The following is an 11,162-nucleotide window of genomic DNA, read 5'->3' on the forward strand; positions in this document are numbered from 1 at the left end:
ATCGAAATATAATCAGATTTTATTCGTTCAAGAACTTAAATCAAACTACGAATCTGTGCCAAACTTAAGCTTAATATCTAAATTTTTGAAGGCTGTAGAGGGATTAAAACAGACAAACACACAGATATCGTAAAATCTCTTAGACTTAACAACGATCCAGATTATATATAGTTTGTAGATTATATAAACATGGTATTTCGATGTCTTGCAAACGGAATGACTAAATGAATATACCTTTTTTCCTATGGTGGTGGGTATAAAAATCCCTGGAATTTGTTGTTTGATCCTTTTTAGTTTTTGCCTATAAAAAGATCTTGACAAATGCAATCAATGGTGGATATACAATCTTTGTGGTATACAAGATTCGGCCTTACCGCACTTTGCTCGTTTTCACTTGTTTTGACTTTAAGATTAAACATTTTCAAATTGGTACAAATTTATTGTCTAATAATATAAATTCGCCAAAATAACAAGTTTCTAAACCAAAACAAAAAATTAGTATTTTAAAGATTTTTATTTTGTCGAAGCGGGGCGGGTTTCAAAAAATTTCGCTCCCACTCCACTCCCGCTCCGGCAAAAATAGGACTGCTGACCTGTTTAAAAAGTCAACCGCGCAAAATATGTTTGCCGAAGCTGCATTATATAAAAATAAACAGAAAATGGATCAATCTAATCGAAACAGTGAAAGATTCAACGCTAACTATCAGGACTGGCTTAAGGAGGACACCATCTTGGATACATTGGTAGAAGAGATAACCACTACATCAACCGGAAAAGCAAAAGGAAGACCACAATCGAGTATGGGGATGGGACCAATAAATTGACCACGCCGCAATTATCTAAAGAGCTGTCTATCAAATATACAAACAAAAAGTTAGATTACAGACTACAAAATCACGGGGTTGACATTTTATCCACACGTAGGCATATTACGCAAGCCAAATTGGATTCACGACCACTGCATACGGAATTTACGGAAGTCTCTGCAAAAACCAGTCCGCAGGATCTTATGGACCATACTTCAAAACGGCTGCTATAGAGTCTTCCTGAAAATGAGCTACGAGTTCCATCTGAGCATGGTTGACGGAAAAGTCGTAAACGAACTGACAGGTACAACCTAAACATTGCCATGTCCAATTTGTAAAAAAAGATTCAGAAGAACTTCGGTAATTTGAACTATTCTACAAACATGGAAACTTCGAATATCGAATGTCACCTTTGCATGCGGGGATACGGTGCATGGAGTTCTTGCTAAAATTGGCATATTCCCTACCACAAAAGTAAGAAAGCTTCGATGAAAATACATCAACAAAGGATAAGGAAAATATCAGAAAGAAGCAAACACAGCATGATTTTTTTAAACAAAGTGGACTAAAAGTGGTCTTCCCCAAGTACGGATACGGAAACTCAAACGATGAAAATACTTCTAGAAGATTTTTTTGAAAATCTCCTAAAATCAAATCGTTAAAAGATTAGGAACTATTTTAAATATCTTAAACTGTCTCTATTTTATTGGTACAAAGATGATATTGACTATTGAATTGATGATATTGAAAAAATAAAGATCACAGAATACGTTTAAAGCATCATGGTTGAGGCAAAATGAGGACCTAAATAATACTTTCTACCGATCCACTTATTTTTTCAAAGCAGCATGTGAAGTTACAAAAAAACGAAAAGACGCCACTGTGCGTCTCAACATTCTATGAACTGAACATTATATGCATGTACTCGTGTGAACTGATATTATGTGAGCTTAAGTAGTCGAATCCAGTTGTTGATTTATGTGGAGTCATATCAAATAGTGTAGTAATTGCAAGCAGATCTAAATGGCTTAATCGAAAAATCAGTAGGTCAATGTGACGCAGAGGTATGTTTGCATGTTCTCCTACTATGCTGAACGCTTCTGTTCAAAACTTGGCTAGAACATCAGAGAAAATTTCAGCGGTGGTTATCCTCTTATTAACGCTAGCTACATTGGTAAAGAATTCAGCCATATGTTGTCGGACGCGGCCAAAAAAGATGGATTCTTATCATTGAGTTAAACATGAATCCGATAGCACTTGTTGATTCTAGGGAAAGATCTCCGTTGTTACTTAACGAAATGTTCTTGGGCAAATTTGCATTGGTACATCTATACCGAATAGTTGAGTAAGGAAGGCTTCTAGAAAGTTGGCTACAAATTTGGATGTGCGACTTGAGCTTTACTCCAAAATACAATTTATTTCAGATCCATATTGGCCGAAAGTAATACATGTCCACTTAGGAGAGTTTATACTCATTTTGACCATACTTCTCGAGAAGCCAGCTCAGAAGGTTGTCTTTAGGTCAATACCGGATAAGAATTATCGGATAAGAATTATTTACTCAAGCTGCTTATGCAACCAAATGGGAAGTTCGGAATATACTACAATATATAGGAACTATATAAGGTTGTTGGTTAACCTGGATCATATTAAGCACAGCTGCTGAATGTTTATATATAAACTTTCTAAAGGGAATTTTAAGATGTTTTATTCATGTGCCTTAAGGCATGCCTTTAGGACATGATTGCATTCAAATAAATAAAGAGCGATGCCTATAGAACGATGTAATGAAATTTTTTGCTTGGATGAGATACACAAACTCGATTTTCTGATCTTCATCATGAACAAATTTTACCTACTAATATATTTAATTGAGTAATTTAAGCACAACCATTGAATTCAAAGCTTACGACACCGCATTTGGGCTTTCTTTCATCTGTAGATCAAATTTTTTATGTAAAATAGTTGCACCTGAATTTCAAAAATGCTTCCTAAATTTACTTTAGAGGATTAAAAACTAAACAATAAGTTTCTATTTACGTCCGAAGTACGCCGGTCAACGAATGGTGTCAATTAATCACAATTTGTATTTTTCCAGCACTTAAGCAAATCGCATCACTACTCTGAGTGAATATTCCTTTGTGTTATTTAGTTTTTTTTTGACATGGCATATAACTTTTATATTTGTAATCGGATTAAAGCTGCCGACGGGTAAAATTTAATTTGCTTGCTTTTGTTAATACCACCAAAAATAAGAATACCTGTAAAAATTGCATTCACCAAAAATATGTGCGAACGACTTCATGGCTATTTTTGACATATTTCTTGCCAATAAAACTTGAACTGTCAAAATGATACAAAGAAACAGAACGATGAGCATCACCAGTATAAATGTAATAAATTTATTAGTATATTCTGATTATTCATATATAAAATATATTAATTTAGGTTCTAAAACTTTAATAATTTATTATTTCGGTCTATTTTTTTTTTTTCAACCGGGTAAATTACGAATGCATTTATTGGGTATTTACCCAGAAAATACCTTTTTTGGGTATTTATAATTTCCAGATATTTTGGTAATTGATATCACTTTGCAACCATTTTTGATAATTTCTTATTATTTGTATGTAAAAATGACATTCTGATCTCATTAAATCTGAATATTGTTATATATAGCCGTTATATAGACCGATCTTCCGACTTAAAGTCTTTAGGCAATAAATTGAGAATTTTAATCTGATTTCGCAGAAATTTGGCACAGTGAGATTTGGTAGATCACCACCCATCCCTTCCAAATGTGGTGCAGATCTGACAATAGATTGATATACGAGAATACGTGCATAGAAAATATGATCCGATATGGAAAAATAAAATTTTGAAAAAGGCGGACATAATATGAATATTTTCATATTATATCGCGATGTGACTTCTTGAGCCCTTACGAGCCGCAATTTCCCGATTTGGCTGAAATGTTTCACATGGTGTTCTGTTATGACTCCCAACAACTGTGTCAAGTACGATCCAAATCGGTCAACAACATGATATAGCATCCATATAAACCGATCTCCCGATTTGATTTCTTGAGTCCTTACAAGCCCCAATTTTTTCCGATTTGACTGAAGTTTTGCATGCGGTGTTCTGTTACGACTTCCAACAACTGTGCCAAGTACGGTCCAAATCAGTATAGAACCTGATATAGCTCCCCTATAAACCGGTCGCTCGACTATCCTTGTTCGGTTCGAAGAAGCTTAAATTTTTGTTGGTTTGACAGTAGTTTGGTAGGTAGAATAAAATTATGCCCTTCAGCAAAATTTATTTTGTTTAAATTTTTAGCAGAATCCATAGTGATGGGCTGCCAAGATTCGGCCACGCCGAACTTAGCATGCTTTTACTTGTTTAATATCCGAAGGAGGGGCTGGGCCCTGCCCCTAACCACCATTTTCATAAACGGCAGATCACGGAGATGGGTGCACCGCTTTAAGCGAAATTTTGTATCAAATTTTGGGGATCAAATAACCTGTGGTGACGCCCATCCCAAAACCAACCCGAACGGACATGATGACCGATTGGGACAATATGAGTATTAAATGAGAGGTATTTAAGAGTAGAGTACGAACTTGGTACACAAATTTCCCCTCAGTGTTCGGGGGTCCCCCACACTTGGGACATGGATGTTCAACGATAAAAAATGGGTACCAAATAAAAGGGAGTTGACTACGGGCTTAATCTTATATCTGTTTTATGGCCAAGTGTTTCAGGAATGCCTTATCTCATAAATTCCCCCTGAACCACACATATATACCGACTATAGAAATATGTAGCTCAACTGGAATTTTTGGGAGTAGAGTATGAGTCTGATATCCACTTTCGGAGAAAAGTGGATATCAGAATAAATGAAGTAGATCTAACATCCAAACTTTAATGGGCGGACCCTCCCCTTACCCTATTTTCAAAAACGCCAGATCTCGGAGATGGGTGGGGCGATAAAAGCGAAATTTGGTTTGTTTATAATAACAAAAAAAAAAACAGTAATTTGGAATCCTTATTTAGGGTGGGATATTAAGGGGGGCCGCCCCACCTCCAAAGCCCGACAAATGGAGATATAGACCAACAATGAGAATATGGGACCCTAACCCCAAAAATTCCCCCATACCGGACATATTTACTGACCATAGCAATATAAGGTTCAAATGAAAGGTATTTAGGAGTAGATCACCAATATGATATCCACATTGAGGCAAAATATCTGAAAGGCCGTACCAGCACCCCAAACAGGACTTATTTCCTAAGCGCACCAGTATAGGTCTCAAATAAATTAAGGGAGTGAAAGAAACGCAGCGGAGTGAGCCCTGCCCAGCTAGTAAGTAATATTTGTGCAAAATTTGGAACGAATATTTTTATTCATTCGAAATATAGTGTTGTTTCAAAAGTCGGATGTTACTAACAGAGAAATGAAGTGAGTATACTCCCATATTCCAAAGGAGGTTATAGCCTTGTGAACTCAAAACCAAACTCCAGACGCCAGCAAAAAATCTGAGAATTGATTATCAACTTCAATTATGAATATTCTTTCATTATACGTCCTACATTTCTTGTAGTTCAGTTAAGCCTATAGTCGGTATAGGCTGTAAAATTGAGCAGCACATTGAAATGGGAACTGTTTTCTGCTTAACCTTTACGTTAATTTGAGTTAAGGTCAAAACCTTTCACTTATAAGTAAATTAGAATATTTTTCACTTCCATTTATTTTTTTGTGTTTATGGAAAATAAGAACAAAAACTCCAGGGAATTCCCGGGAAGCCGGGAAACGAGAACAACGTTATTCCAGTTTTCCCGGGATTTTAAAAAGACGGGATATACAAAACCTTACCCTCATCCCATCATAGTGGATTTTGGCCAAACAATTAAGGTTGTGTAGTTCATCACACTATTTGAATAAATTTCAAAAAAAAAAATGTTTAGTACATTTACTTTTAAGTGTTCGGAAGAGGGAATTCCCCTTAAAAGAAATATGTAAAGCAAACGAGAATTTTTAAATCCCCCCTTCATCCAAATGGAATATATGAACGCTATAAACGCTATACTAATAAGCTGTGACTTAAAAAAAAAAAAAACCAACAACCAACCTTTCACACTTGTCTGTCTGTTGTAAGTGAAAATTGTAACAATGGGCCAGCCATATGATGGGTGATATCCATTGAATGCTCCACTCACATGGCTATTACACGAAGCAGTCATTCATTGCAAATCTAGGTTATCTAGCAAAGTTTAACGGACTGACTGACTGACTTACCGACTGTCTGGCCGCCTGATTATGAGTAGTGTGAAATCATGATACCGGCTAGAACTACACAGCGCCAGTACTTATTAAAAAAGTCAACTTTTGCAAATTTTCCAACGCGGAATTACACGTAAAGTGAAGCCGCGTGATAAGTGTTACAAAGTCATTTTGCAGTTTTATTCCATTGCATTGTCGTCTCTTTTTTGTTTTCTTTAAAAGTTGTTGGATGTTTTTTCTGGTTTCTTTGTGGAGTAGACTGGCGTCCAGCACTTAACACGAAGGCAAGAGATAAGGACGCTGCTAACTAATAAACGCCTTTTTTTAATTTAAATCATAACAAACAAATGGGAGGCGCAATGACGCTTTATTGAGATTTCAATTTCAAAGAATCGAAGCATATCGTCCGCTTAACAATACGCAGAGGAAAAAACTCCCCGGCACAGGCCAGCACGCGACTATGAAATGCCGTTTTCAGGGAAATTCCGACGCCATCACTTTTGTTTTTGCTTTCGAACCTAGTACAAAGATCAGTGGTCGATCTGGGGGATCGCATCGGCAAGGGGGACTCAAAAGCTGTACAAATAAAATAAATTACACAATAAATGGGTGTTCACATTCACACAAACTTGCAGCGAAACAAGTACAAGTGCTCAACTAAGAATATTCATTCATAAAAGCATCACCCGCCTCTAACCAACCAACCATGCCCCTGCAACTGCACACTCTACAGCATGCAGTGGTATTATTGATATTATTGGGTATTTGATGCTATTCCCTATAAATACCCAATGTGTGTTGGCTTGGATGCGCATCTCGACAACTTATACGTATTGCTACACCGAATATGTTTAGTCAACACAACAAATAGGTGAAATGAAATGTGACGGTGGTTAGTCAAACCATTTGATAAATTGCTAACGTTTGATATTTTGCCAAGGCGCACTCTTTAAATTTGCCCAAGTACATTCCATTGAGGAACAGCGGGGATACTTCTATCATGTTAATGAAAGCTGTCCAATTCAAGTTTTATGAGCTCAAGCTCAATGACACGATACCTAATTTTTGAAGCCGTGTCCAACCGGTGCCCTCTCTATAAATATGTAATACTACCTGAACCAAGCCCGCTCCGCAGCGCCTTCTTTTACTTTATATGGCACAAAATTATCCTTTGAACATTTATTTTCCACAAAAAAAGAGCTTTTAGTGAAATGCCATGCTGCGAAATTATATGCATATCGCTGGGCTAACAATACAACAATATAAGTGCCTTTATCTGAATTCCATATGATCTTTATTGGACCACGAATTCGCTCGGAGGGTTCAATGCCATTCTAAAAAGACTTTAATTCCGCCTGATATTCTGATAATGTCCGATTTAGGAGTGGTTACGGGTTTGAGGTGGTCCCCTAGACACTTGGCCCTGAAAAGTATCATCATCGTGCTCTTGTCTCAACTACCATTTATTTATCCCCATATTGCCATTGGTTTGAGTAGAGTATATAGGATGAGGCGTTCCCCAAACACTTGGCCCCAAAATTAGTTATCAAATTTCCAATCTCAAATACCTTTCATTTGAGCTACATAATGGCATGGTCGGCAAATGTTTACCTTTTAGTGTTTTTTTGGGGAAAAAGCGCTGCCCCAAATACATGGTCCCACAGTTGGATTTTCATATTCAACTTCCAAATACCTTTATTTGAGACCCATATTGCGATAGTGAGTAAATAATTGCTGTTTGTGGTTTATTTTGGTCCCGAAAGTGGGTATCAATTTCATATGTCCCTTATATTGACATGGTGGGTAAATATGCCCGATTTAGGGGTGTTTTGGGGAGAGGGATGCTCCCCCCAAACGCTAAGCCCTGAAAAGATATCAGCTACGTGTTCTAGTCTCATGTATCTATATATCGTTAAGTTGAACGCCATATAGGCATTGGCCTCGAAATTAGATATCAAATTCGTTTTCTAATCTCAAAAACCTTTTATTTAAGCCCCTTATTGCAAAAGTCACCTAATATGTCCGGTTTGGGGTATGGGCCCCGAAAACTATCAATATCGAGTTCCACTGTCTTGAAAACCCGAATTGTCTTGGTGAGAAATTACGTCCTATTTGGGGGCTTGTAAGGTGTTGGGATGTCCCATGGACAGTTGGTCCCGAATGTTGATATCTGATTCGTGGCCTACTCCCAAATACTTTTCATTTGAGCCCCATATTTCCATAGTCGGCAAACATGACCGGCCACTCAGTGACTCGGCCTTGAAAATATATATCAGATTCGTGTCCTACTCTAAAATATCTCTTATTTGAGCCCCATATTACAATGGTCAGCAAATACTTCCTATTTGTGTGGGGTAATGGGTGTGGGGTGGCCCCATAGAAAATTTTTCCCGAATATTGATATCAGATTCGTGCTTAACTCCCAAAGACCTCTTATTTGAGCCCCATATTGATATGGTCGTAAATTTGACCTCTTTGAGACATGCTCTTGAGAAGGGGTGGCCCCCAAACACTTGGTCCCACATTTGGATATCAGATTCGTATTTTACTCAAATAGCTTTTATTTTAGCCCCATATTCCCATGGTCAGTAAATAAGTCATGTTTGGGGGGTGTTTAGGGGAAGGGGTGCATCTCCAGAAACTTGGTCCCACATTTGGAAATCAAATTCGTATTCTACTCGTAAATACCTCTCATTTGAGTCCCAAATTGCCATGATAAGTAAATATGTCCGATTTAGGGGTGTTTTGGGGGTGGGGTGGTCCCCATAACACTTGGTCCGACAATTGGATGTCAGATATGTTTCACTTTCTTATTTGATTTAGCTATGTCCGTCTGTCTGTCCGTCTGTCCATGTTAATTTGTATACAAACTAAAGGTCGCAATTTTCATCCGATCGTCTTCAAATTTGGTATGGGCATCTTTTTCGGCCTAGAGACGAAGCCTATTGAAATTGGAAAAAATCGGTTCGGATTCGGATATAGCTTCCATATATGTGTTTGTCCGATTTGCTGAAATAATGCAATAAAATAGTCATTTGTTAACCGATTCTCTCGAAATTTGGCAAGAAGGGTTTCCTTATGACTCTCAATATTGCTGGTGAATTTTATAGAAATCGGTTCAGATTTGGATATAGCTCCCATATATATCTTCGTCCGATTTGCAGTAATACAGCAATAAAATGGTCATTTGTTGACCGATTCTCTTGAAATTGGGTAGGAAGGATTTTCTTAAGACCCTCAATTTCACTGGTGAATTTTATAGAAATCGGTTCAGATTTGGATATAGCTCCCATCTATATGTTCGTCCGATTTGCAGTAATACAGCAATAAAATCGTTATCACTCCTCGACCCACTGCAAGCGCATTTATTGACCAATCTTGGCAAAATTTTGTACAACGCTTTCCTCGACGAATTCCACAATATCCATTAGGTTTGGTCGAAATCGGTTTAGATTTATATGTAGCTCCCACATCCAGTCATTTGTGAACCGTAGTTATTACGTTTGGAACATATTTTCTTTGCTCGACATTTGATACAGTAATTTTAATAACCTATCTGAATACATCCGCCGAGGTCCATCAATATTGGTTCAGAATTAGATATTATCCTACTTTTGTATTTCTAGGGTGGGTGTTGGATATTATAAAGTTGGCACCGCCCGACTTTTGCCTTTCCTTACTGGTTATATATGAGATTCATATGGATGTCTGTCTGGCGCTGAAAATGTTTTCTTTTATAATTGGCAGGTTTCGAACCCATAGACGGGCATGCTTATCTCTGCGTGATCATATTATTTATTCAGAAAGTAGATGAATTTAGGAGACTTATTTATTCGATCAAAACCGATTTGGGATTTTCCCCAATGCTTAGTAAATAAAGATGATTTTCAATAAAATAAAAAGTCCAGGTTACCTGTGCTGTAATGTCAGCAAACCAGAATTTTTCACAACAGATTTTACGAACCTTGTAAAATGACAGTTAACTTATTATCACATACTCTCATACCACATTGCGATGCCCCTTTAGGAGGAGGAGTATGCCGCGAAGCCAGGTAAATTCGTTGATGGAAAAATTATTGTCTTGATTATCATATCACGAATTGTTGAAACATCTCCATTCAGGTTCAATTAACTTGGTTTGAACAGAGATTTGCCATAAAATACTTCTTGTTGCTCACTTCCACTGCCACCATCAATTCGGGCTAAGTCTAATCTGATCAATGCAAAGAATCTATATTTAAAGAAGCTAAATGCAAATTTAAGCGCATTTGATCCAAAATTAAATGCAAATCATTTAGGCCAAAGATATTTGTATTGGATCCTTAACTATGTCAGACATATATTGTTCAATGGAGCAACAATTTCGCATCATGAGATCCAAAGTAACATATTCCCCCAAAAAATGTTCACCTTTCATGGGTTTACGATTCTAAGCTGAAGAAACCCTGAGACTTGATGCACAATGTGATTAAAAAGTAGTGAAGCACAATGATACAGTGGGAGACAAAAATCTACGTACAAGGGATGCCTTTTATATTTCGGGATTAGAAAACACAAAAACAAATATTAATAATCGAAAATCGCTTTAATGTTTTTCAACATATTCCCCTTAAGATCTATACACTTTTGAACCAATTGTCAAATATTGGGTTGCCTAAAAAGTAATTGCGGATTTTTTAAAAGAAAGTAAATGCATTTTTAATAAAACTTAGAATGAACTTTAATCAAATATATAATTGCCATTTTGTTCGATAACCTTTTGCCATCTTCCTGGCAAATTTAGTATTCCTTGCTCATAGAACTTCTGGCCTTTATCTGCAAAAAACTGAACCAAGTGCGATTTTATAGCCTCATCATTGCCGAAAGTTTTACCATTTAAGGAGTTCTGCAAAGATCGAAATAAATGGTAGTCTGATGGTGCAAAGTCAGGGCTATATGGTGGATGCATCAGAAGTTCCCAGCCAAGCTCACTCAGTTTTTGACGAGTGACCAAAGATTTGTGCGGTCTAGCGTTGTCCTGGTGGAATATGACACCTTTACGATTAACCAATTCTGGACGCTTCTCCTTGATGGCT

Source organism: Stomoxys calcitrans, chromosome 5 (genome assembly GCF_963082655.1).
Source record: "Stomoxys calcitrans chromosome 5, idStoCalc2.1, whole genome shotgun sequence".
NCBI classification, from domain to species: Eukaryota; Metazoa; Arthropoda; class Insecta; order Diptera; family Muscidae; genus Stomoxys; species Stomoxys calcitrans.